This window comes from Bos indicus x Bos taurus, chromosome 6 (assembly GCF_003369695.1).
Source record: "Bos indicus x Bos taurus breed Angus x Brahman F1 hybrid chromosome 6, Bos_hybrid_MaternalHap_v2.0, whole genome shotgun sequence".
NCBI lineage: Eukaryota > Metazoa > Chordata > Mammalia > Artiodactyla > Bovidae > Bos > Bos indicus x Bos taurus.
Window position 1 is genome coordinate 52528896 of NC_040081.1, and position 26015 is coordinate 52554910.

A 26015-nucleotide genomic window follows, 5' to 3' on the forward strand; every position below is an offset into this window, starting at 1 on the left:
CACCTTAACTGCCTCCTGAGAAACCTGCATGCAGGTCAAGATGCAACAGTTAGACCTGGACATGGAACGATGGACTGGTTCAAAATTGGGAAAGGAGTATGGCAAGGCTGTATATTATCACCCTGATTATATGTTATATGCAGAGTATACCATGTGAAATGCTGGACTGGATGAAGCACTTGCTGGAATCAAGATTTCTGGGAGCAATATAAATAACCTCAGATATGCATGTAACACCACATTTATGACAGAAAGAGAAGAGGAACTAAAAAGTCTCTTGATGAAAGTGAAAGAGGAGAGTGAAAAAACCATCTTAAAACTCAATATTCAAAAAAATGAAGATCATGGCATGTGGTCCCATCACTTCATGGGAAATAGATGAAGAAACAGTGGAAACAGTGACAGACTTTCTTTTCTTGGGTTCCAAAATTACTGCAGATGATGAATGCAGCCATGAAATTAAAAGACACTTGCTCCTTGGAAAAAAAGCTATGACCAACCTAGATAGCATATTAAAAAGCACAGACATTACTTTTCCAACAAATGTCCATATAATCAAAGCTATGTTTTTTCCAATAGTCATGTATGGATGTTTGAGCTGGACCATGAAGAAAACTGAGTGTCGAAGAATTGATACTTTTGATCTGTGGTGCTGGAGAAGACTTTGAGAGTCCCTTGGACTGCAAGGAGATCAAATCAGTCAATCCTAAAGGAAATAAATCCTGAGTATTCGTTGGAAGGACTGATGCTGAAGCTGAAGCTCCAATACTTTGGCCACCTGACGTGAAGAACTGACTCATTGGAAAAGACCCTGATGCTGGGAAAGATTGAAGATAGGAGGAGAAGGGGATGACAGAGGATGAGATGGTTGGATGGCCTCACCAACTCGATGAACATGAGTTTGAGCAAGCTCCAGGAGTTGGTAATGGACAGGGAAGCCTGGCATGCTGCAGTCCATGAGGTCACAAAGTGCTGGACACGACTGAGTAACTGAACTGAACTGAATCATTATAAGAAAGCAAAGGATAAAGGAGAGAAAAGAAAAACAATATGAAAGAGAAGAAGTGTAGTGGAAACATAATGGGATAAAAGTGTGGTCTATTACTGTCTATCCTAATATCACAAAATTCTTGCTGTAATAATAATGGAAAAATTTTTGATTTGGGCAGACCTGAGGTACTTTGCCTGTAAGCAGGGCAAGGAAGTTTAGAGGAAAACAAAAATATTGGGAACTTTATGAAATCAAGGTGACATTTATGGAACTTTATAAGCCTTGGAACTGAGGTTCAGTCAGATATGGCTATATCTATATGTGATAATAGTTATTTGGAACTTATAATTAGTAGTGACCACTCATATTTAATTTTCATGATATAAAAGTACAGAGGCATTTAAAGTCTCAAAACAAAACAAAAACAATTTCAAAATTATTAGTTGGGAAATTCTAAATGGACCTTAGGACCACCTGAATCTGAAAGTATTACAGCTTTGAAAAGTCCTTCCAAATAAGAAAGGAGCATCACATAGCTATACAAAAGAAAGATCTCCATTCATTAGTATAGCCTTAATTCCAGGATATATTAGTAAACTATATAAAAGGCAAGGTACAAAAGATTATATGCCTACATATATGTGTATGTATATTTCTACTCTTTTGGGTAAAAAATAAGGGGAAATAAGAAAATATACACATATCTTCTTCTTTTTGCAAAGGAAATGCAGGTTATGCATTTTTAACTGGTGTACCTCTTAAGTGATGCTGTATCACTTAAAGTGGATGCCTGGGAATCAGAATGGATACCTATAAGATGCTTTTGCAAATTATTATTGATGTTAATTGTATTCTTTATCAAATGACCCCTCCTGTTGATTAAGCCATCATTGATGATTCTTGCCTGAATCAAATGTTTTATGGTTATTATAAAAGCTTATTATACAAATTTATTATTTCTTCTCTATTAATTGATATTCAATTAAAAGAATAACATTTTCCTTATTCATTCATTTTGCAAATATGTATCCTGCAGAGTTCATCATGAGAAACACAGGGTTGGAAGAAGCACAAGCTGGAATCAAGATTGCTGGGAGAAATATCAATAACCTCAGATATGCAGATGACACCACCCTTATGGGAGAAAGTGAAGAGGAACTAAAAAGCCTCTTGATGAAACTGAAAGAGGAGAGTGAAAAAGTTGGCTTAAAGCTCAACATTCAGAAAACGAAGATCGTGGCATTTGGTCCCATCACTTCATGGCAAATAGATGGAGAAACAGTGGCAGACTTTATTTTTCTGGGCTCCAAAATCACTGCAGATGGTGACTGCACCCATGAAATTAAAAAATGCTTACTCCTTGGAAGAAAAGTTATGACCAACCTAGATAGCATATTGAAAAGCAGAGACATTACTTTGCCAACAAAGGTCGGTCTAGTCAAGGCTATGGTTTTTCCTGTGGTCATGTATGGATGCGAGAGTGGGACAGTGAAGAAAGCTGAGCGCTGAATAACTGATGCTTTTGAACTGTGATGTTTTGGAGAAGACTCTTGAGTGTCCCTTGGACTGCAAGGAGATCCAACCAGTCCATTCTAAAGGAGATCAGCCCTGGGTGTTCTTTGGAAGAAACGATGCTAAAGCTGAAACTGAAGTACTTTGGCCACCTCATGCGAAGTGTTGATTCATTGGAAAAGACTCTGATGCTGGGAGGGATTGGGAGCAGGAGGAGAAGGGGACGACAGAGGATGAGATGGCTGGATGGCATCACCAGCTTGATGGACGTGAGTTTGAGTAAACTCTCGGAGATGGTGATGGACAGGGAGGCCTGGCGTGCTGTGATTCATGGGGTTGCAGAGTCAGACATGACTGAGAGACTGAACTGAACTGAACTGAACAGATCCTCATATGCATACATTTCTTTTCAATGTGAACTTATAGATTCTTAATTTATAGAGATAAAATCCATAAATATCTTTATATTTTTGATGCTCAAGTTGTGCCTATTTAGCTCTCTGGAACTAATTTCAGCTTTTTGCTCTATCCTTCTGACATACCTTCACCATTATTTTTAATCAGTTTCTTATTACCTGGCACAGTGAGTTACTTCTGGGTCATTTGGTAGCTTTTCCATCCCAGACCTGGAATCAGTCATTTCTCTCAGTTTCTGATAAATTGTTCCTTAACAAGTGACTCTAAAACTTAGTGGCCTAAAGTAATTCTAAGTGTGTATTTTTCTCACAGCTTCTATGGGTCAGAAATCCAGGCGTGCTTAGCTGTGCATTTCTGGCTTGAGTTTCTTGTGAGGTTTCTTAGGTGTCCACTGGGCCTGTGGCGACTTGATAGGTGAAGAGTGACACTCCTCTGAGTATACATTTTTGTATAATTTTGGCTATCTGAATCAACCTGCAATATTCTACATAGTCTTAACTATTAAATGAACAAGATGGGAAAATAGTAAATGCAAAAAAATGAACAAATGAATTCAACTGGATTTTAAGTAAATAAAATAACCACATTCAAGGTGAATATTTTTAAAAGAAAAGAACAGGTTCTATTAACTCTTAAATAAATGAATATTCTTAGTCTAAAGAATATTTCAACAACTAACAGTTCTTGAATCCTTCTCAGTAGGCATGTGAATAGAAACATTGAAACCATATGATGCATGCTGAAAGACTTATTAAGTAAGTAGATTTATATGGAAATTCATTATTTCATAATTTCAAGGATTTGTACATATGTACACAATGCATCTATATGCACACATAACTCACTACATATTTTGGCTCTATTCACTGAAAACCCTAGAAACAATGATGTTATAAGTAAAAATGAGCACATCAAGGTCAGATTCTTGATTCCTAGTATAATCGGCTTCTAAGATTTAACCCAATGATATTTGCCTCCTCCTCTGTACCCTAGATAGTCACTCTTACACTGAATCAAGGCTTGAATGACCAAAAGATACCAGAAGTGAGAGTGTGTGATTTCCAAGTCTAGGTCATAAAAGATATAAAGAGTTTTATCTTGTTTTCTTGTATCTATCATTCAAGGGGAAGTCAGCTACATTATTATGAGAACATTCAAGCAAACCATCTTAGGGAGATTCCCACAGTGGAGAGGACGTTAAGGTCTCCATCAAAAAAACTAATACCATCAGGCCAACCACATGAGTGGTCCATGTGGTTCCTTCAACTCTAGTCAATCCTTTGGATCACTGCAGGCCCATTGGACAAGCTAACTGGGAAAACTCATGAGAGGCCCTATCCAGAAACATCCAGCATGAATCCCTGACCCACAGCAACTCAGGGATAATAAATATTTGATATTGTTTTGAGTCATTGAATGTTGAGACTAGCTAGGTAACAACTGAGAACTAATAATGGTTTCTAAATATCATTAATCACAAAAAGGGGCTTCTCTAGTGGCTCAGATAATAAAGAATCTACCTGCAATGCAGGGGATCCGGGTTTGATCCCTGGGTCAGGAAGATCCCCTGGAGAAGAGAATGGCAACCAACTCCAATATTCTTGCTTGGAGAATTCCATGGATAGAGGAGCCTGACAAGCTACATTCACAAAAAGAAATGGCAAACCTTGGGAAACTGACTGATTCAGGTCTGAGACAAGGAAGTTAGATGATAAGATTGAAACATTTTGCTTTGCCAGAAAATAAGAAAATGCTTAAAGACAATGATGGGGGTTGTTGCAAAAGATTAACGGAGTCAGCTTGGCAGTGTTCCAACTAGCGAAACTGGTGCAATTTACCATCAAAACATAAATATATTAATGGTCTTGTTGATTAAAGTAAAGATATGTGAGCCTATATTGAAAATAATCACACACATATGTATCTATGTGTTTATAAATGTATAACTAAAGAATAAATAACTAGTGAAAAAGGAAAATTCTTTATTTCAGTGCAGTTCAAATAATAGAGAAAAAAGTGTATAATTAAATAATTATCTCTACAGCTAACATAGTATGAATTGATTCTGGCAGGAATCAGCAATACATGCTTAATCAGTAGGAGGATGGCATTTGATGAGGAATAAGATATTTACATATTCTTATAGGATCTCTTCTCAAATTAGTTACTAATTACCGAAGGAAAAATACTACTTATGAAGTGGATAAAAGTTAACCAAGTTATCAAAATTAACATCACCAATAAATTGCAAAGGAATATCCCAAGCCTCCATTGTAATGTCCTGAGAAGGACACAGAATCACGCTGAGAATTGTGCCAGCCAAAAATGCATAACCTGAATCTAATCATGAGGAAACATCAGACAAATCCAAACTGAGAGGTAGTCTATAAAATAACCAGCTTGCATTCTTCAAGGAACCTCAATGTCAAGAAAGTCAAGGAAAGGCTAAGGAATGACCAAGATGAAAGAAAGCTATAGAGACAAGCAAACTTCATTCATTATATGACCTGGATGAGATCCTGCACTGAAAACAGTGCTACATAGGATATCATTGGCACAACTGAATACACTGGAGTGGGGATTGTGGGTTAGAATAAAGTACTGTATTACTGTTAAATTTCACAAATTTATTAATTTTACTGAGGTTATTTAAGAAAATATCCATATTCTTAGTAAATGCACATTGAAATGTTAAAGGATAAAAGGTAACGTTGACTAAAAGAGATGTACAACTTGAGAGTTGTGAGTTGTTTTATTTGGGGCAAAATGAGGACTGCAGCCTGGGAGGCAGCATCTCAGATAGCTCTGAGAGACTGCTCCAAAGAGGCAGTGGGGGAAAGTCAATATGTAAGGTTTTGGTGAAGGGGGAGTTCAATACCATGAAGCACTCAATTTACAAAAGGTTTTTGTTAGTCATGAGGGTCTGATGTCACCCTGAAGGGATTTAGTGCTTCTCTAGATATGAGGAGATGTAAGGATTGAGATCATAAAATCTGTTCTTAAAAACAACCAACTACCTAAAGACCAATACTTTGAAACTCCAATACTTTGGCCACCCGATGCGAAGAGCTGACTCCCTGGAAAAGGGTCCTGATGCTGGGAAAGATTGAAGGCAGGAGGAGAAGGGAATGACAGAGGATGAGATGGCTGGCTGGCATCACTGACTCAATGGACATGAGTTTGAGTAAACTCCGGGAGTTGATGATGGACAGGGAGGCCTGATGTACTGCTGTCCATAGGGTTGCAAAAAGTTGAACACGACTGAGATACTGAACTGAACTGAAGGGATCTATCCTGGTGGCTCATCCCTGGTGGCTCAGAGGTTAAAGTGTCTGCCTGCAGTGCGGGAGACCTGGGTTCAATCCCTGGGTTGGGAAGATCCCCTGGAGAAGGAAATGGCAACCCACTCCAGTATTCTTACCTGGAGAATCCCATGGATGGAGGAGCCTGGTAGACAGAATCCCATGGATGGAGGAGCCTGGTAGACTACAGTCCACGGGATCGCAAAGAGTCGGACACGACTGAGCGACTTCACTTCAAAGACCTGTCCCACCAGATTCCCTGGAGCACAGAGTGACTCTCTCCACCCTGAACTCCCTCAGGGATTGTTGAAGGTCAGCAGCTATAGCAGCATGGGGTTCAATCACTGTAGAGGCAGATGGCAAATGCCTTTGTTGTTCAGTCATTGCCAATGCTCTTGGTAAGTGCCAATTTGTAGTTGACAATAATGATACTTGAAATCTACTCTTACATGTTAAAAAATGCATATACACATAAACATAGACACAGACACACTCACACCCACACACAGGACATAGTGAGAGAGACAGAGACAGAAACAGACAGACATAGATAGAGAGATCCCAGAGGAAATGAGCTAATAATTGGTAAAACTGCCCAAGGGAGATACTATTCTTGTAAACTATCAAAAGCTTGAAACTACAGTTCTTAGGGAAATTTTCATTCCTTTAACATTTTATTTCAAATTAGTGCCTTTTTTGAGAGCAGAGAAAATGGTAGACATTTAAGTGGAAGAGCAATTCAATTTTTGGCAGTGAGAAGAAAGAAAGAGAAGTCAACTTCTATATAAGGACAACAAGTGACAATTCCTATTAAGGAAAGATGAAATCACAAGCATGGCAGGAAGAAGGAGAGGGCAGACTATAAAAAAAGAAATTCATCCTGGAGTACAAAGGATTAGAGAAGGGACTCAGCGTTTATCTAGGCAATGATAAGCAAGTTATAAGTCTGTCCTTGTTTGTATCAATTTTGATTCTCTGCTATACTTGGAAATTTTTGTAGTGCTATGAATTCTTTCTAATCATGTATGGAAAACTAAAATTGTGTTTTTCTAACTGGATCTAATTATATAACTCTCAATCTTCAATTTCAATTTTTCAATCCAATTCAGAATGTCTCAGTAAATTAAAGTTTCTCCCTTTTTAACCTTTCCTTTTTCTCCCCCAGGTGTGATCTAAATAGATGGGAGTGATGTATGGGGTGGTCTAAATAAGGATGAAGAAATTTCTGTGAAAGGAAACACATAGGCAAAATTAAGAAGGTGATTCAGGTTTTCTTTCTTTATCAATCTTTGATTCAGAGGAGCATCTATTTTTAACTTTTCAGGCTTTATTCCCACATCACCCACTGCTGAGCTGTCACGGTCTCCCTCACTCCCCAAACATTCCTGACATTGACATTGCTTTATGAACACAAGCCAGTTATTTTATAGACTACTAGGTCACTGAAGGGACTCTTTCTCTTCATCAGATATAAGGCCTTTCCAGTTCCACTGGCCCACTCTTAGCTTTCTTTGATTTTTTTAAAGATGTGGGACATTTTTTAATAATCTATTGTACCCCACAGAGTCATTGGAGGTAGGGGAAATGGGTATCTGTGACACTTTCTGAACAAACACATTTTCCCTCTATTGTAACTCTTCTTTGTTGAATGCCCTAGAGGAAAGTGGAAGGCTTTATCTATGACACCATTGTCCACTTTATTTCCTCTTCTATGTGATTTTTGTAGGGATCTGCCTAGTTTATTTCTTTTTACTGGAAAATTGGCTCTTATACAATCAACACATACCTCTCATACCCCCAGCACCAATACACACACACACATACAGATGTTCACATGTGCAAATTTGGTTTTTATTTTTTTTTTTATTATTATTTTTTTTATTTTATTTTATTTCCAAACTTTACATAATTGTATTACTTTTGCCAAATATCGAAATGAATCCACCACAGGTATACATGTGCTCCCCATCCCGAACCCTCCTCCCTCCTCCCTCCCCATACCATCCCTCTGGGTCGTCCCAGTGCACTAGCCCCAAGCATCCAGTATCGTGCATCGAACCTGGACTGGCAACTCGTTTCTTACATGATATTTTATATGTTTCAATGTCATTCTTAAGCATAAATTATGTTTGGAATCCACCAAGCTCTTAAACTTTGGACTAAGAAAACAAATCAATTTCATTATAAAAATCTTACCTCTTGAAAATCTCAAATCACCTGACTTATTAGACATCTGTCCCTGCTTTTTGAACTTTATAAACTCTGAGATACTCAGTGACTCCTTTTACCCTCTGGTTATTTTGTGTGCTTTCTTTCCTAGAGAAAATAAAATATTTTAGGCACAGCAGGCCTTGATCCAATGAAGACTAGGAAAGGAAGTATTAGAAATAGCAGCAGCAGAATGACTTAATGTTGCCAGAGTTTCATCCCATTTTTCAATTTATAATGTAGTTAACACTTAATCCATCAATGTACTTATACACTTCTATTTGTGCCAGGAAATATATAAAACACATTTAGATGGTTAAATTAGAGTTTCTGTCTTATTGATATTCATGGTGAATACAGAGCAAAAGTGTGTTCACAGTAGGTCAAAGGATGGTTCTCAAACTCTTCACAGCTGAGGGGGAGCTCAGGAGGGACTTCCTCCCTTTGGGGACTTCAGAAAAGACTTTTGGCTTCAGAAAAGACTGTGCTGGAGCACCCGCTGCCCCCTAAACAGGACTAGTGAATTCTGGAAGCTTCTTATATCTGTAAGATATATGGCTTCAGAGTTTGCTTCATCAGCCTGCCTCTGAGCATTACTGAACAGCAGAGACAGAAACATAGGCCCTAGAAATACAGTCCTTTAATATAACTGGTCTGACAACATTGAAACAATATTCATCATAGCACAGCTCTACTAAGCTGCACATGTACAGAAAATAGAAGACAGCAGGACACCCAACTGCTGCTGTAAAGTGAGCTGAAATGGGGCGTAATCACAGGCAGAGAGGGCAGCAGAAATATGTTAAGGATTCATAGAAGCACATCCTCAAGCAATGTAGCATAACTGGATATATGAGAAAGGGCTGCTGAAGGAATGAAAGAAGAAACTTGCTCTTAAAAATTGATTTCTGATAAAACAAGAGTGTCATGCACCTATATGCAGCTCTGTTCATTTCTGGTATTAAATAACAAAGATTAATATGCAGGTCAAACACTGTTAGAAGGTGTGCATTGATCTATTGTATTTGAGTTGTATTAAAGTCATTTTTTACTGATCATTTTCCGAATTAAATGAACAGTTTTTTTGCCTGATAGATCCAGAATAATCCTATTAATATTTTCAAAGATAGTCACAGTTAATTTGGAGCACAGATGGCGTATTTTTCCTGTCTCTTGACCTTGAAATATTATATAATCATATAGCAAAAAATCAGGAAAAATTTCAAAAAGGAAAGAATACAAATGAGACTGTTTTTGCTTATATGTTGTCTCAGCGTAACACAAATGAATAAACCTTTCTGAAGGTAACTTATGGAAATTATTCTCATTATTTCAGGCACATACACTTATTCATTCAATGCATCCAACAAGTATTTATTCAATATTGTATGCATACACCATGCTACTCACACCTGAAGACAAGAGATGCAGACAGAAACTATTGGCATGCATAACAGGAGCTTTTATTTTTCCTTCTAGATTTTAGTTCTAGGTAGGTAAAGAGAGTAAACTTATTTCCATGCAGGGAGTGTCGCTCACTCCATATAACAAGAAGTACTTAGCTCTCACAGACTAAAATTCTGGCAAACATCCATTGAACCCTGGAACAACTTCCAGAATTACAATGACTTTAGATACAGAATCAACAGTACATCATTATGATAAAGGTATCCTTTTTTTCCCTCCTGTCTGAAGAAAATTTTGTGGCAAAGGTGAGCTAAAAGGTTGGAAATTAAAGAAAATGTAAGGGAATTAAACAGCTAGTAAATAATTAGAAGGGATGATTTAATTTTAAAGGATTATGAAAGCACACAGAGGCTTTTCAAGGTCAATTTTTTAGATAGTTCAATTTCAATGTATTTTTTGAGCTGATTCAATTGAGGTCATTTAAAATTTTGCAAGATGGCTTTCTTTCTTCTCAAAAGCATTAATGAGGTACAGCTTAATTGAACTACCTGGAAAGTGAGTGAGTTTGATTATAAATGTACATAGACAGTTACTCAGTTTATGCTAGTTGAATGCCATTCACTTCAGTGATGATTTTATACACATCTCAGGTTCCTTATTAGCTGTGCAGTTCCTGCCTCAGTGGAAACACTTACCAATATCTATTGAAGAGTAGAATTATTGAGGAAGAGAAGGCAAGAATTGAAGGGGTGGTTTCCTTCTATCTGACTGTAATCCTAGGGGCTTTATTTACAGCAACTTTGAATTAGCAAAGCATAACACTTCTACATTCTTTTTAATGAAATGGATTATTTTTCATTTACTAATAAAAGTTCCTTTCATCTCAGTACAGGACAAACTACTCAAATTCTGCAAAGATAAAAAGGTCGAGACTATAAATCCTTCTTTTTTTCAAAGGCAGTTTCCATAGCCTGTGATTTTTATTATTTAGCCAACGGTGGACAGGTTTCTGTGTTTAATGGAATTAAAAGGAATAGAATTTCTAAAGCCCTATAGTATTAATGGGGGAAAAAATCACTATTTAGACTGTATTGTTATTTCCTTGCATGCCTTTCTCATTAATTACTTATTTATTTATGCATGAAAAAAAAATGTTGTTTCTGATTTCATTCCACAAATTCATACCAAAAACTCTGTTTTGGAATGTAGTATTTAGAATACAAAACATCATTCAGCTAAGCACTTATTCTTGGGCTTCATGTTTATGTCACTGTAAGAGATTGCCATCCCTGAGCAGAGCAGATAATAAGTCAGAACCTGTCAGCCTTATTAAATTTGGCTAGTCTTTGCCCCATTGCTGAATGCTTCCTGGTTGAAATCAACCCCATGAGAAAAAGGATTATTCTTAAGGTGATTGAAGTAATACTCTTTTGTGCTTGCGAATTGCTATCCTATGCTGATTTATTCCTCTAGTAAAAACCAAATTCAAAATTACAATTTTGTAGAAACCATTTGAGTATAAGAAGATTATATTTATAGTTTTAATTGCTATGTCTCTATCAGTAAGCAAGGAATAAATCTTTTAACACTTTGAAAGTGCACAAAATTCCTTTCCTCTGTGAAAATTCCATTTAATTATCGTTCTTAGAGTAGCAGGTATAGTAACAAGTGAGTGAACTATTATCATTTTTTTTTTCTCATGAGCACATCTTAGATGTATATAGGTTTATCCTCAGAATTAAAAAAAAAATTAAGCCATAATTGAGATGTTCAATTTTTCAGTAAAGTCATGGTGAATGTTGGATCCCATCAGATCCCTCATTGTTTTTGATAGTCACATGATCTATTAACATTTATTATATATTCAAGTGAAATCATCTTATTTTCAAAAATATGTGGTAAATAAATTTTAACTTCTGTAAGATCTTAATAAAGAATGTCATTTCCTTTATCTTTCAACTGTATAATCATTTGAGTCCTTCATAATGTTTTCTACACTCTAATTCAGTCATCATACATGTAACTGATAAAGAAACACTATTCTCATAATTCTAAATAAAATAAGAGGCTTTCTAAGAAAACTCACCCCATCTCCTTTCCCGTATGCATTCGTAGCAAACCGCTCATCCTCAATTTAATTGTATTCAAGCTACACTTTCTCTCATTACCCTAGGCCAGATCTTTATTATCCATCACCTCAGATTATGGAAATAATTCCTGAAGTGCCACCTGTCCCTCATTCACACCACTCACAACTGTGCCTTCTTATACACTGCTACTGCTAATGCACAAATTTTCTCCATGATTACCTTCCAAAATCAGAGTAGGATTTTAGCCAAGCACTAAGGGTTGACCTCACCTTATGCCAAATCTCCTTTTCTGATTTTACCAATCTATTCTCTTCTGCACAGCCTAATGCTAAAGAACAAATTATACACACACACTTTTCAAGACTCTTAAGTCTTCTCTATAGGTATTTTTCTCTACCTGGAAATTGCTATAATTCATTTCAAACTATAGGAATTACTATCATTCCACAAGCCTTGTTCAAAAGTGACCTGTATGTTAATATTTTGAACAAGCAGAAGTTCTCTCTCACTTTTGAACTGCAGTATTTTGCTTGCACATGATATATGAAACTTAGTACACCATATTTTCATATTTTAAATTATGTTATAGTTCTTTCACAATTAAAAAATTTCTAAAGCTAGAGATAATATTAATTTATTTTAGTAGTTTTCAATTTATACTTTGTGAGTAGTTTTGAAATAATTAGCAGTCATTAATTTATTAAGCTATTCAAGTATTAGTAAAATACATATTAATATAAAATAATTATAAAAGTAAATACAATAATGCAAAGTTTATTAATAGGTAATACTTTTGGAACATCAACTCTGTCAGGAAATACTTTTAGTGTTTTATGTTTATCAGCTTATGCTTACTTTTGAAAACCAAATTGAGATGGTTATAACTACCCTTATTTTACAAATCATGATGCTGAGTGTTAACTAAATGACTTTTTAAGGGGCATAGACATAATGATTAGGAAAACACACATGCTTGATCTCTTACCTGTTTGAAGCCATGGGCAGTACTATTAAGTATTATCCAGGAGATAATTTAACATTAACACAGTCTTTTTAAAGTATTTAATTCAAAGAATATACCAAATAGCTGAAATTTTGGTAAAGAGTTGCTCAATGAAATAAATCCTCAGAAGTCCAGAGGGTGAAAAATCAATGTAAATTGATATAATACAAAGATTTCTGGGAACATATGGATATTTGGGATGGGTTTGGGAAAAAAACAGGACTGAAAGATGGATGAGAACATGATATGCAGAAATGATTATAAAGATACTTCTAGGTTAAACCACTGTATACATAGAGGCACAGATCACTAAAGATTAGATGTGTTCATCGACAATGACATATCCCATTGGAGATGACTGTTGGTTAGTAAAGTATGAATATGGAAAAGTTACTTAATACAAAGTAATAAATGTATTTCACCTGTGTGCTAAGTTGTCCTCTTCTCCTTTTCCCTTCAAATCTTCCCAGCATCAGGGTCATTTCCAGTGAGTCAGTTCTTTGCATCAGGTGGCCAAAGTATTGGAGCTTCAACTTCAGCATCAGGCCTTTCAATGAATATTGAGGGTTGATTTCCCTTAGGACTGACTGGTTTGTTCTCCTTGCAGTCCAATGGACTCTCGAGTCTTTTCCAACACCACAAAGACTATGGAAAAAGTTCAAAAGCATCGATTCTTCGGCACTCAGCTTTCTTTATGGTCCAACTTTCATATCCATACATGACGTCTGGAAAAACCATAGCTTTGACTGGATGGACCTTTGTCACCAAAGTAATTTTATGCTTCAAATCTTACATTTTATGCTTCATATCTCACATCTGTGTACAACTACTGGAAAAACCATAGCTTTGACTAGACTGACCTTTCTCAGCAAAGTGATGTCTCTACTTTTGGTACGTTGCCTAGGTTTCTCATAGCTTTTCTTCGAAGGAGAAAGCATCTTTTAATTTCAAGGCTGCAGTCACCATCCACAATGATTTTGTAGCCAAAGACAATAAAATCTGTCAGTTTTACTTTTTCCCCTTCTATTTGCTGTAAAGTGATAGGATCAGATGGCATGATCAGCTTTTTGAATGTTGAGTTTTAAGTCAGTTTTTTTACCCTCCTCTTCCACACTCAAGGGTTTCTTTAGTTCCTGTTTACTTCCTATCGTTAGTGGTATCAACTGCATATCTGAGATTGTTGGTATTTCTCAGAGCAATCTTAATTTCAACTTGTGATTCATCTAGCCTGTCATTTCAAATGATATACTCTGAATATAAGTTAAATAAGCAGGGTTACAATATATATCCTTGTCATACTTCTTTCCCAATTTTGAACCAGTTCATTGTTCCATGTTGGGTTCTAACTGCTGCTTCTTGACCTGCATAGATATTTCTCAGGAGGTAGGTAAGGTGGCCTGGTATTCCCATCCCCTGAAGAATTTTCCACAGTTTGTTGTGATCCACACAGTCAAAAGAATTCACGTAGTTAATGAGGCAGATGTTATTCTGGAATTCCCTTGCCTTTTCTATGATCCAAAGGATGTTGGCAATTAGATCTCTGCTTCCTCTACCTTTTCTAAATGCAGCCTGTACATCTGCAAGTTCTCAGTTCAAGTACTACTGAAGCCTAGATAGGAGAATTTTGAATATTACCTTGCTACCATGTAGAATAAGCTCAAGTGTATGGTAGTTTAACATTCTTTGGCATTGCCTTTCTTTGGGATTCAACGAAAACTGATCTTTTCCAGTTCTGTGGCCACAGCTGAGTTTTTCAAATTTGCTGACATATTGAGTGCTGCAGTTTAAGAGCATCATCTTTAAGGATTTTAAATAGCTCAGATGGAATTCCATTACCTCTGCTAGCTTTGTTTGTAGTGATGCTTCCTAAGGCTCCCTTGACTTCACACTCCAGGATGTCTGACTCCAGGTGAGTGACCATACCACTGTAGTTATCTAGATCATTAAGACTTTTTTTTTGTATAGTTCTTCTGTGTATTGTATTCAGAAATAAGATTTAAACCCTAGCATATATAAATAAATGTGAACAATCAATATGTATTTTTGAAATCTATATTTTTAATTTTTTATTTTTACTGTTGTAACTTTCTGAATTATACTACAGATTCTGATTGCTCTTCATACTTGTATAATTAAGACTCACAGATCCCCTAATTTTTTTTTTTAAATCATCAAATAATTTCTTGACAATATGAAAACATCTGTCACTCTGTAATCTGGGGCATAATACTGCCAATTTATTTTTTCTTTTCCTCTCCACACAATGTCAGTTATTACTAAAATTTAAAATAAAATTCAGATAAAAATAATATCTTCTTCTAATTTATCTTTTAACCATTAAAAATTAAGTGTATTTAACCCCAAATAAAATTTATTTTGCTTATCCAGGTATAGCAACATTAATGTATAGTAACTCAAATATTTGTTCCTTTCTTTTTCAAGAAACATAGCTTAATGATATTTCCAATGTGAATGAAATTACGGAATCAAGTGTTCAAATTAAGCTGCTTAGTTTTCTCTCTGAGTCCAATGTCGATTTAATCCTATTTCACTCTATTGAAACAAAAGATAAAACGAGTATAACACTGTGAAGTCCTTAATTTGATGCTGATTTGTACTGACATTTTATCAATACATTTTTCGTTCTCTCTTTTTTTTTTCTATTAAGCCATTATTTCTAGTTGTATTGTTTCACATTTAATTATAATCATCATTTTTAGGGATGTTTCTATACAAACAAATGATAAAGTAAAAGTAAAAATTTCAATTTCAATCTTACCAACTTTGCATTTGACATAAATTATACTGACTGTAAAGGATATTTCACCTTAGTATACAGACAATAAAAAAACTTTTAGCTTTGCAATGAAACAAATTTCTTTTAAGCATATTCAAACTCTAAATTGCTCTTTCTTCCCTTCCCATACAATTTATACAATACATAGAAAGTGTTTCATCATTTTGTATGTGTATTATTTACATATATATACACATTCTTACATATATTATATTATATATCTTATGTATTATATATAATCTTGTATATATTTTATATGTATACATTTTATGAGATTATTTTCATAATAAAATATAATTCATATATATGACTTGATAAGTAGAAATTATTCAATTTGTTCATTAGCTTTAAAAGACTAAGTTCAAAAAAATATTAATCATATAAGAAGAAATAGATCCATCAGACTTTACTTAATTAATGACTTTAGCCCATCAAAAAATTACATTAAGAAAGTGAATATGAAATATATGAATGAAGGTTGTCACAGATAAAGCCTCCAAAGTAAATGAATCTAAACTACAAAAATAATCTTCAAAACAATAAAAACGTAGATGGGAAAATTTTAGTACAACTATGTTTTGAATAGGCACTGCTCTCATGAAGTAGGCATGTTTTAAAATACATAAAGAATGCTCAGCATCATTCATCACTGAAACATGTAAGTATAAACCATAACTAGGTAGTACCAAACACTCAGCAGGATGGCTAAACTTAAAGGGCTGATATTATCAAATGTTAGCAAAGATGCTGAGCAACTACAACTTTATGTTACTTGTATCCGTGCAAATTAATACAACTATTTTTGGAATTATTAAATAAAATTAATTACACATATATGATAAAGTCCAGAAATTTCACTGCTGATATATGCCCAGGTATGCCAAAAACCTGGATTAAACTACTCATAATTGCCTCAAATTAGGAACAATTTAAATGACATCAAGTGGATAAAAATGAAATAATAATAGTTTGTTCATACAGTGAGTAGAACAATAAAAATTAAGAACATGCAACAAAATGGATGGACCACAGAAAATATGGAAATATTCTATAAATTGATCTTGGCAGAGTTTTCATGCTGTATGCTCACCTCAGCTTGTCTTACACTGAGTTGGACACTTAAGATTTCTGTGTGTTCTTCATAAAAGCTATGCCTTAATAGCCTTCCTGGGTTAGATCCCTGGGTCAGGAACATCCCTTGGAGAAAAGAATGGCTACCCAATCTAGTATTTTTGCCTGGAGAATTCCATGGACAGAGGAGCCTGGCATGCTACAGTGCATGGGGTCACAAAAAGTCAGACATGACTGAACGATAAACCCTAACGTTATTTGGCCATTAAAAAGCATTTCAACCTAAGCTTATATATCTCTATATACCATTTTATTGAGTACATAATAGCTTTCATTTAAATGATTTCATAAATTGCAAAATGTATATGATAATTTCCCTCAAGGAAATAAATGAAATAATAAAATCAAATAGGATTTTTTTTTTCATTTTTTTTTTCTTCCAATTTTATTTTATTTTTAAACTTTACATAATTGTATTAGTTTTGCCAAATATCAAAATGAATCCGCCACAGGTATACATGTGTTCCCCATCCCGAACCCTCCTCCCTCCTCCCTCCCCATACCATCCCTCTGGGCCATCCCAGTGCACCAGCCCCAAGCATCCAGCATCATGCATCGAACCTGGACTGGCAACTCGTTTCACACATGATATTTTACATGTTTCATTGCCATTCTCCCAAATCTTCCCACCCTCTCCCTCTCCCACAGAGTCCATAAGACTGTTCTATACATCACTGTCTCTTTTGCTGTCTCGTACACCGGGTTATTGTTACCATCTTTCTAAATTCCATATATATGCGTTAGAATACTGTATTTATGTTTTTCCTTCTGGCTTACTTCACTCTGTATAATAGGCTCCAGTTTCATCCACCTCATTAGAACTGATTCAAATGTATTCTTTTTAATGGCTGAGTAATACTCCAAAGCGATCTTGAGAAAGAAGAATGGAACTGGAGGAATCAACCTACCTGACTTCAGGCTCTACTACAAAGCCACAGTTATCAAGACAGTATGGTACTGGCACAAAGACAGAAATATTGATCAATGGAATAAAATAGAAAGCCCAGAGATAAATCCACGCACATATGGACACCTTATCTTCGACAAAGGAGGCAAGAATATACAATGGATTAAAGACAATCTCTTTAACAAGTGGTGCTGGGAAATCTGGTCAACCACTTGTAAAAGAATGAAACTGGACCACTTTCTAACACCATACACAAAAATAAACTCAAAATGGATTAAAGATCTAAACGTAAGACCAGAAACTATAAAACTCCTAGAGGAGAACATAGGCAAAACACTCTCCGACATATATCACAGCAGGATCCTCTATGACCCACCTCCCAGAATATTGGAAATAAAAGCAAAAATAAACAAATGGGACCTAATTAACCAAATAGGATTTTTTTAACAAATTATCAATAAAATTGTTTAAAGTTGTACTTTATGATACCATTAACATTTAAAATACTAGAGGTGATGCTCCGATTGGAAGCTGTGCTCCTTATAAATAAACTGTACAATGTTTTTATTAGGATTAATTTTATCTGTGAGTGAAAGAAAATCCAAAATGAAAGAAGCTAAAGAAGATAGAGTGATATGACAATAACTATCATCTTGATAATTCTGTGAAACAAACTATCCAGAAATTTGGTGCTTTGAATTAGGTCCGACCATATCGAAAGAGATGGGAATACCAGACCACCTGACCTGCCTCTTAAGAAACCTATATGCAGGTCAGGAAGCAACAGTTAGAACTGGACATGGAACAACACACTGGTTCCAAATAGGAAAAGGAGTATGTCAAGGCTGTATGTTGTCACCCTGCTTATTTAACTTATATGCAGAGTACATCATGAAAAACGCTGGGCTGGAAGAAGCACAAGCTGGAATCAAGATTGCCGGGAGAAATATCAATAACCTCAGATATGCAGATAACACCACCCTTATGGGAGAAAGTGAAGAGGAACTAAAAAGCCTCTTGATGAAAGTGAAAGAGGAGAGTGAAAAAGTTGGCTTAAAGCTCAACATTCAGAAAACAAAGATCATGGCATCTGGTCCCATCACTTCATGGGAAATAGATGGGGAAACAGTGGAAACAGTGTCAGACTTTATTTTTTGGGGCTCCAAAATCACTGCAGATGGTGATTGCAGCCATGAAATTAAATGATTACTCCTTGGAAGGAAGGTTATGACCAACCTAGATAGCATATTGAACAGCAGAGACATTACTTTGCTAACAAAGGTCCATCTAGTCAAGGCTATGGTTTTTCCAGTGGTCATGTATGGATGCGAGAGTTGGACTGTGAAGAAAGCTGAGCACCGAAGAATTGATGCTTTTGAACTGTGGTGTTGGAGAAGACTCTTGAGAGTCCCTTGGACTGCAAGGAGATCCAACCAGTCCATTCTGAAGGAGATCAGCCCTGGGATTTCTTTGGAAGAAATGATGCTAAAGCTGAAACTCCAGTACTTTGGCCACCTCATGTGAAGAGCTGACTCATTGGAAAAGACTCTGATGCTGGGAGGGATTGGGGGTCAAGAGGAGAAGGGGACAACAGTGGATGAGATGGCTGGATGGCATCACTGACTCGATGGACGTGAGTCTGAGTGAACTCCAGGAGTTGGTGATGGACAGGGAGGCCTGGCGTGCTGCGATTCATGGGGTCGCAAAGAGTCGGACACGACTGAGCTAACGAACTGAACTGAACTGATATGGCATTGGTCAGAACACAGTCACATGTCCACTCTTAGAATGAAGGCTGGACAATGCAGTCTAGGTATGGTACTCTGGCTTTTCAAGTCCTTGGCTAAATACTGCTGGTCCTTTTGGTGAGGAAGAATAGGACAAGAGGATATTTGGAAGAGTCAGTAGATCGTTATCCAGTGATTATCACAGAAACTCCAGCACATACACAAACCAAAAACTGTAAATGATGGTAAAATCATGTCATGTCAGAAAAAAAAATTACTGATGATGAGATACAAATTACATATTTGTTTATATTTCTTCCTTAAGGGATGAAGGCTATTTTGCTATTTGGAGTGAAGACTCAGGAATTGCAAATCCTTCCTGTTTGTGGATGTCACGAGAAAACTCATAGGAGGATTATGTCAAAAAACTTAGTGGGGGTATTGATTTACCCTTCTAGAAAGTGTGTGTATGTTTGAGCACGTGTGTGTTAGTTTATCCAGGGTATAATATTTTGCTGACTGCTCTGTACACCTTAGATATCTGTTTATCTAACTTTAAAAATACGTGAATCTGATCTCGGGCTTCCCAGGTGGCACTGTGGTAAAGAATCTACCTGCCGATTCAGGAGATGGAGGAGACGTGGGTTGAATCCTTGGGTCAGGAAGATCACCTGGAGGAGGAAATGGCAACCCACTTGTGTCCTTGCCTAGAGAATTCAATGGACAGAGGAGCCTAGTGGGCTATAGACCATAGGGTATCTGATAATCAGACATGACTGAAGTGACTTAGCACGCACGTATGCACACAACCTCGTGAGGAATGTTTTATTATTTTTCCACACTGTCAATGAAGAAGTGGAACTTTGAGATGTTATTAATAAATAACTTTTGGAAGTTTGAGTTTGCATAATGTGGAGCTGATTCTGCTCCCCTAGACCACGTGCATCTAAGTTCAAGTTTTAACCATTAACTTTCCTGTCAGCACTTTGATTAGCAAAGCTTGTGTATTTAAAAAGGAACTCCAAGTTATTTTTACATTATTTTTCAAAGTAAAAGGATGAAAAAATACTACAATAGGAGTGTTGGCAGCAAACATAACCCCTTTTACCCTTGTATGGTGGGGGGAGATATCTCTTTCTTGTACCACTTACATTCTACACTGCTGAATCAATACGTGTGGTGATGCCTCAAATCCATGTATTACATAAAATTCATGACATATATAAAACATTTTATCTTGGAATTGGGCTTTTCATTACCAAGATCAGGACACAATTATTGTGGAAGGCTTACAAAAGTCTTTTATTAATAACCTTTAGGTATATTCTAGAACTTACTTCAGAAGAAAGGTAAGTTGTACCTGAAGGGGACTATTTCATGCCTTTCAGGAGAACATATCAATCAAAATGCAAAATCAAACTTTGCAGATTACCTTCCAAACACTCAAACAAATAGTGATAACCACAGTCATGTGACTCCTACACATTTTCAAAAAGCATTGTATCAGTATTAAATATTATATTCAAAAGATGAGGATAGCAGAGAGAAAAGAGCAGAATGTTTATGGTTAGAAGACAGGAACTTCTAGACTGCTTCCCAAAGACATATTCAAGTACCAGAAGTGTCTGAGGATGAAGCTCACACTAGTATGTAGTGATAGGAGAAGAATAAAGACATCATCTTGGGTTCTTATGGCAGACATTTCTAATTATGTACCAAATGCCCATATCTCAGGGCTTCCCTGATAGCTGAGTTGGTAAAGAATCCACCTGCAACGCAGGTGACCCTGGTTTGATTCCTGGGTCGGGATGATCTCCTGGTGAAAGGAAAGGCTACCCACTTTAGTATTCTGGCCTGGAGAATTCCATGAATTGTATAGTCCATGGGGTTGCAAAGAGTCGGACATGACTGAGAGACTTTCACTTTCACTTTGCCCATTTCACTTCCATCCTTGCTAAAGAAAAAAAAAAATCATTTTATTTTAGTCAGAAATGTGTCTGATTTTTATATTTCCAGAATCATTTGCTAATACATTGATGGTGTGACCTAGTTCCATATATAAGACATTAGCAAAAGTGGATAAAGTGGAAGCGGGGCTTATGAGAAACATAAACAGAATATATCCTACATATTTCTGTTTTATTCATATTTAGAATGTGCAGAGCAATGCCAGGTGGTGGACCAAGCTGTACGTAATGAAAACTAAATTATAGTAGACAAGAAAGCCAAAAGGAACTTGTTTTCTCAAACAATTCTTTCATCAAATGAACCTTATCTCAACTAGATCTGCTAGATATCATGTTTATGAGTAAAATAAATTTCTTATTAACATCTGCATTAGATTTACTTTCTTGCAAAAGCACTCCTATCTAATACAGTTCTTCATTAAGTCAAATGTAGTCCATGTGAAGCACTGCTTTCATTCTGGGAGAAGGTCCAGTTTCTTTTGGTTGATATTTAAGAATATTTAAGAATAGATGATTTTTTTTTTATTATTTATCTGTCCTTGACACCTCTAAAATAGAAATTGTTACATTGAAAAGACAATTATTCTGAAACTTTGAGTACATTTCATTAAAATAGATAATTCTGGAATTAGGAGGCTTTGTTTCCAGGTTTTCCATTTCTCACCTCAGTCATCTTTGGCAATTCAATTGCCTCCAATTCTCAAGAGTAAAAGGCATATAATATTTGTTCAGCTCACAAAATTACTTGAGGATCAAGTGAAGTAAAGCATTTTATAATTCATAAAGCACTATGGAATTTTCATGGTTATTACTAATAAATTATATGTCATAGCAATCACATTTCATTCTAAATCTGTGTCTGAATGAAATAAATGCCAGCAAAATGAAATTTCAGTCTATCTTATAGCTACATTCTAATTATATTTCCTAATTTATGATTCTGTAGAAGAAATTGTCAGCATGAATGTAAGTAGCTCAATATTTTCCTTTTCTTTGTCAGAATGGTCATCACTGTGATGAAGGAAAAAAAGACATCTGTGCACATAAATTCCGTAATGTATAGGAATGTGGCTTTAAGCCAAAATTTATTAGAAACAATTCAGTGTCTCCTTGTAAGAACACTCCTAGTAACAAGCCCTGCAGGTGCTAATCGTGTGTTTGCATATCTCAGAAGACACCTATCAGCTCTGGCCACCTGATTTGCAAATTCTCAAGTGAAAAATGCTCTGTTGGAAACTTTTTCATGACTGTCTAATAAGAAGTCATGTCTAATAATCACAAATCATTAAAGATTTGTGAAAATAATGGCACCTACTTTCTAGGGGAGTGGTTCTTAAATTTCAATGTAGCAAAAAGCCTTGCCTGAGAATCTCCTTAAACTTTGCCAAACTCTACCTGTGGACAGGAAATTACCACAGGCTATTCACAGGTGATCCAAATCAAGGGGCTCAGACATGATACTTTATAAAAATATAATCCAGTTACATTCACAAGTTACAGATTATAAATAAAAATATAGCAATGATTAACATTTACATATTTACTACACTTCACATTAGTCACCTTAGCAATCTCTATACTTAAAATGTAACCATCATTATACATATCAAATAATTTCTTCTCAAGACCTAACTCCCATCAAATTTGGTAAAACCATTATCCTTTTGCATACATTTTGTTTTTTCCAGTTGTATAAATTATTTGGTGAATATATGTATAAATATTTGAGAGATGCTAAGTAAAACTTTTTACAGGAACAGAGGAGTATTTGTACGAAGCAAGAGAAAAAACTAAGTATCCGAATAAATAATTTTATATAATTTCTTACAAACTCTAGCTATTGATTCACATGATATTTTGTTTCTTTCATTTTTTTTTTTTTTTACATTGCAGAGCTGAATTTACAATCACATGCACACAGTAAAAGATTCAACACAAAGAAGATGTGTTTTTTTTGGTAGATGCCAAGCAAACAAAAAGTTAAACATTAAGCAATCACTCTACCTTTTAAATCAGTGGGTCTTTCTGGATTCTTTTGGTGGCTAAGTTTAGGCTCTGTAGGTTGACGTACTAGTTCAAACCTCTTGTTCTGCCACTTACTAGCCTTGTGACCTTGGGCACAAGGTCACTCTTTTGTCTCATTTTTCTTAGAGGATTAATGTGTATATTAAATGAGTTAATTAAGGTTTGACCTTACTGAGTTACATGTCATTTCTACTGCTAGTCATTTTTTTTTTAATTGGTCTGAATTTTTTCAAAAAATTTTAAGACTTCATTGACTACCTACTTAATTGTCTGTTTGCAGCCACTGAAAGGAATCAATAGGAAAGGGTTCCAGAAGTTAAATATGAAGACATTACTATATTCTAAACACTCACTTAATAAGGTCCCATAATTGAGGTACCTTGGAAAATGCTGTGGGTTGCTATTGATTTTCTACTCAGATTCACTAAAAAAAAAAAAAGAAAGAAAGAAAGAAAAAAATTGAAATGCAAGTGACCTATTTGTTAGTATTTACTTAATCAGTTTTTGGTGATGGTGAGGTACAGACATAACCTGAGCAGCTAAAATCACATCAGAGTCACATTTAATGCAGCTGTGAAATAGAATATACTCAAGGCCCCAGGTTCATGTGTTCATGAAAGAGCTTTTGGACATGTTGTCTTACCTCCTAAAATAATTATCTGTCAAGATATGTAATCTTCTGTGAGTATTCCCTCTTTTGAAAAAAGATGAACCTATAATTTCATGAACTCAAAGACTGATATATGCTCCTCCTCTCTTTGCAAAAAAAAAAAACCCAAAACATTATACTGTGTGTTAAGGGATATAAAAATAAAATCAGAAAAAGTGAAAAATTAAATGTGGATTGATTATATCAAGATACCATGATAAAAAATGAGTTAGTTTTAATTCAAAGAGTATCTTTATGTAACTCATTTGTCTGAAATTATATTCTAAATTTACCCTTTTTTTAGTCCTATGCTGTTTAGTTCATAGTTTTATTAAATGCATATTCAAATTATCATTAATTCTCAAGTCTCCTGTGCTTCTAAGATACGTAATTTGTGTCACAGAAGGTTTATTATTGAATTCTTATTTATATTAAAAACAGATCCAAACTTAGATGTTTTAATTATAGTTAAATATCAGACAAATATCTCATTCCCATTATCCTTTTTATTAGCATAATAAATTGTTCTGATGGTGCTGAACAATCAGCAAAACAAAAAAGGCAATGTGTTCTCAATAGCATGAACTATGATATATTTCTTCTGTGAAATATACAGTCAGAATTATTATGTATCAAAATATTATCATACTTCAAGGTCATTATCAGGCTGCCTCTACCATAACACTGTGCAAATGTGGATATCATAATCTATCAGATTTAGAATACTGGATCGAATACTTACTGACAACAAAATACCTATTAGAAATTAGTTTTAGAATTATTACCTGAAAAAAATGGACTTTAAAAAAAAACTGATATCTTTACTAAAATACAAATATTGTAGAGGGGGCAGTGTCTGGAATTTAGGGCCAGTTAAATTAAAAATATATATGCAAATTATTTATTAATAACCACAATTAAAAATCTTTCATGTTTTACTAGTCAAGAGATTAATAATATGTTTCTATGAGCTTTATGAGATACACTAAGTCATAGTGCAAGATGAAACAGTAGTGACAGCCTTTTTTGGTTAATACCTTTCTTTAGTTCAGCATCAAGATTGTAAATGCATTTAAATGTACAATAATACATCCTGGCTTAGAATATGTGGCAGATCTACCATATGTTCTTCCTACATAATGTGATTGACACTCCTCCTGCACTTGAATCTTGGTGGAGCTGTGAATACTGTGAATAGAACACTCTGTGACTTCAAGGTTAAGTAATGAAGGTTGACAATGTTTCTGCTTGGTCATCTTGAGGTGCTTGCTCAAGGAACCCAGCAGTGCTGTGAGGAAGATATTAGTTTTTTGAATGTTGAGTTTTAAGCCAACTTGTGTTGGAGAAGACTCTTGAGAGTCCCTTGGACTGCAAGGAGATCCAACCAGTCCATTCTGAAGGAGATCAGCCCTGGGATTTCTTTGGAAGGAATGATGCTTAAGCTGAAACTCCAGTACTTTGGCCATCTTATGCAAAGAGTTGACTCATTGGAAAAGACTCTGATGCTGGGAGGGATTGGGGGCAGGAGGAGAAGGGGACGACAGAGGATGAGATGGCTGGATGGCATCACTGACTCAATGGACATGAGTCTGAGTGAACTCCGGGAGTTGGTGATGGACAGGGAGGCCTGGCGTGCTGTGATTCATGGATGCATACAGATTCTCAGAAGACAGGCAAAGTGGTCTGGTATTCCCTTCTCTTTAAGAATTTTCCAATTTGTTGTGATCCACACAAAGGCATTAGCATAGTAAATGAAGCATAAGTAGATATTTTTCTGGAATTATCTTGCTTTTTCTATGATCCAACAGATGTTGGCAATTTGATCTCTGGTTCCTCTGCTTTTTCTAAATCCAGTTGTACATTTGGAAGTTCTTAGTTCACA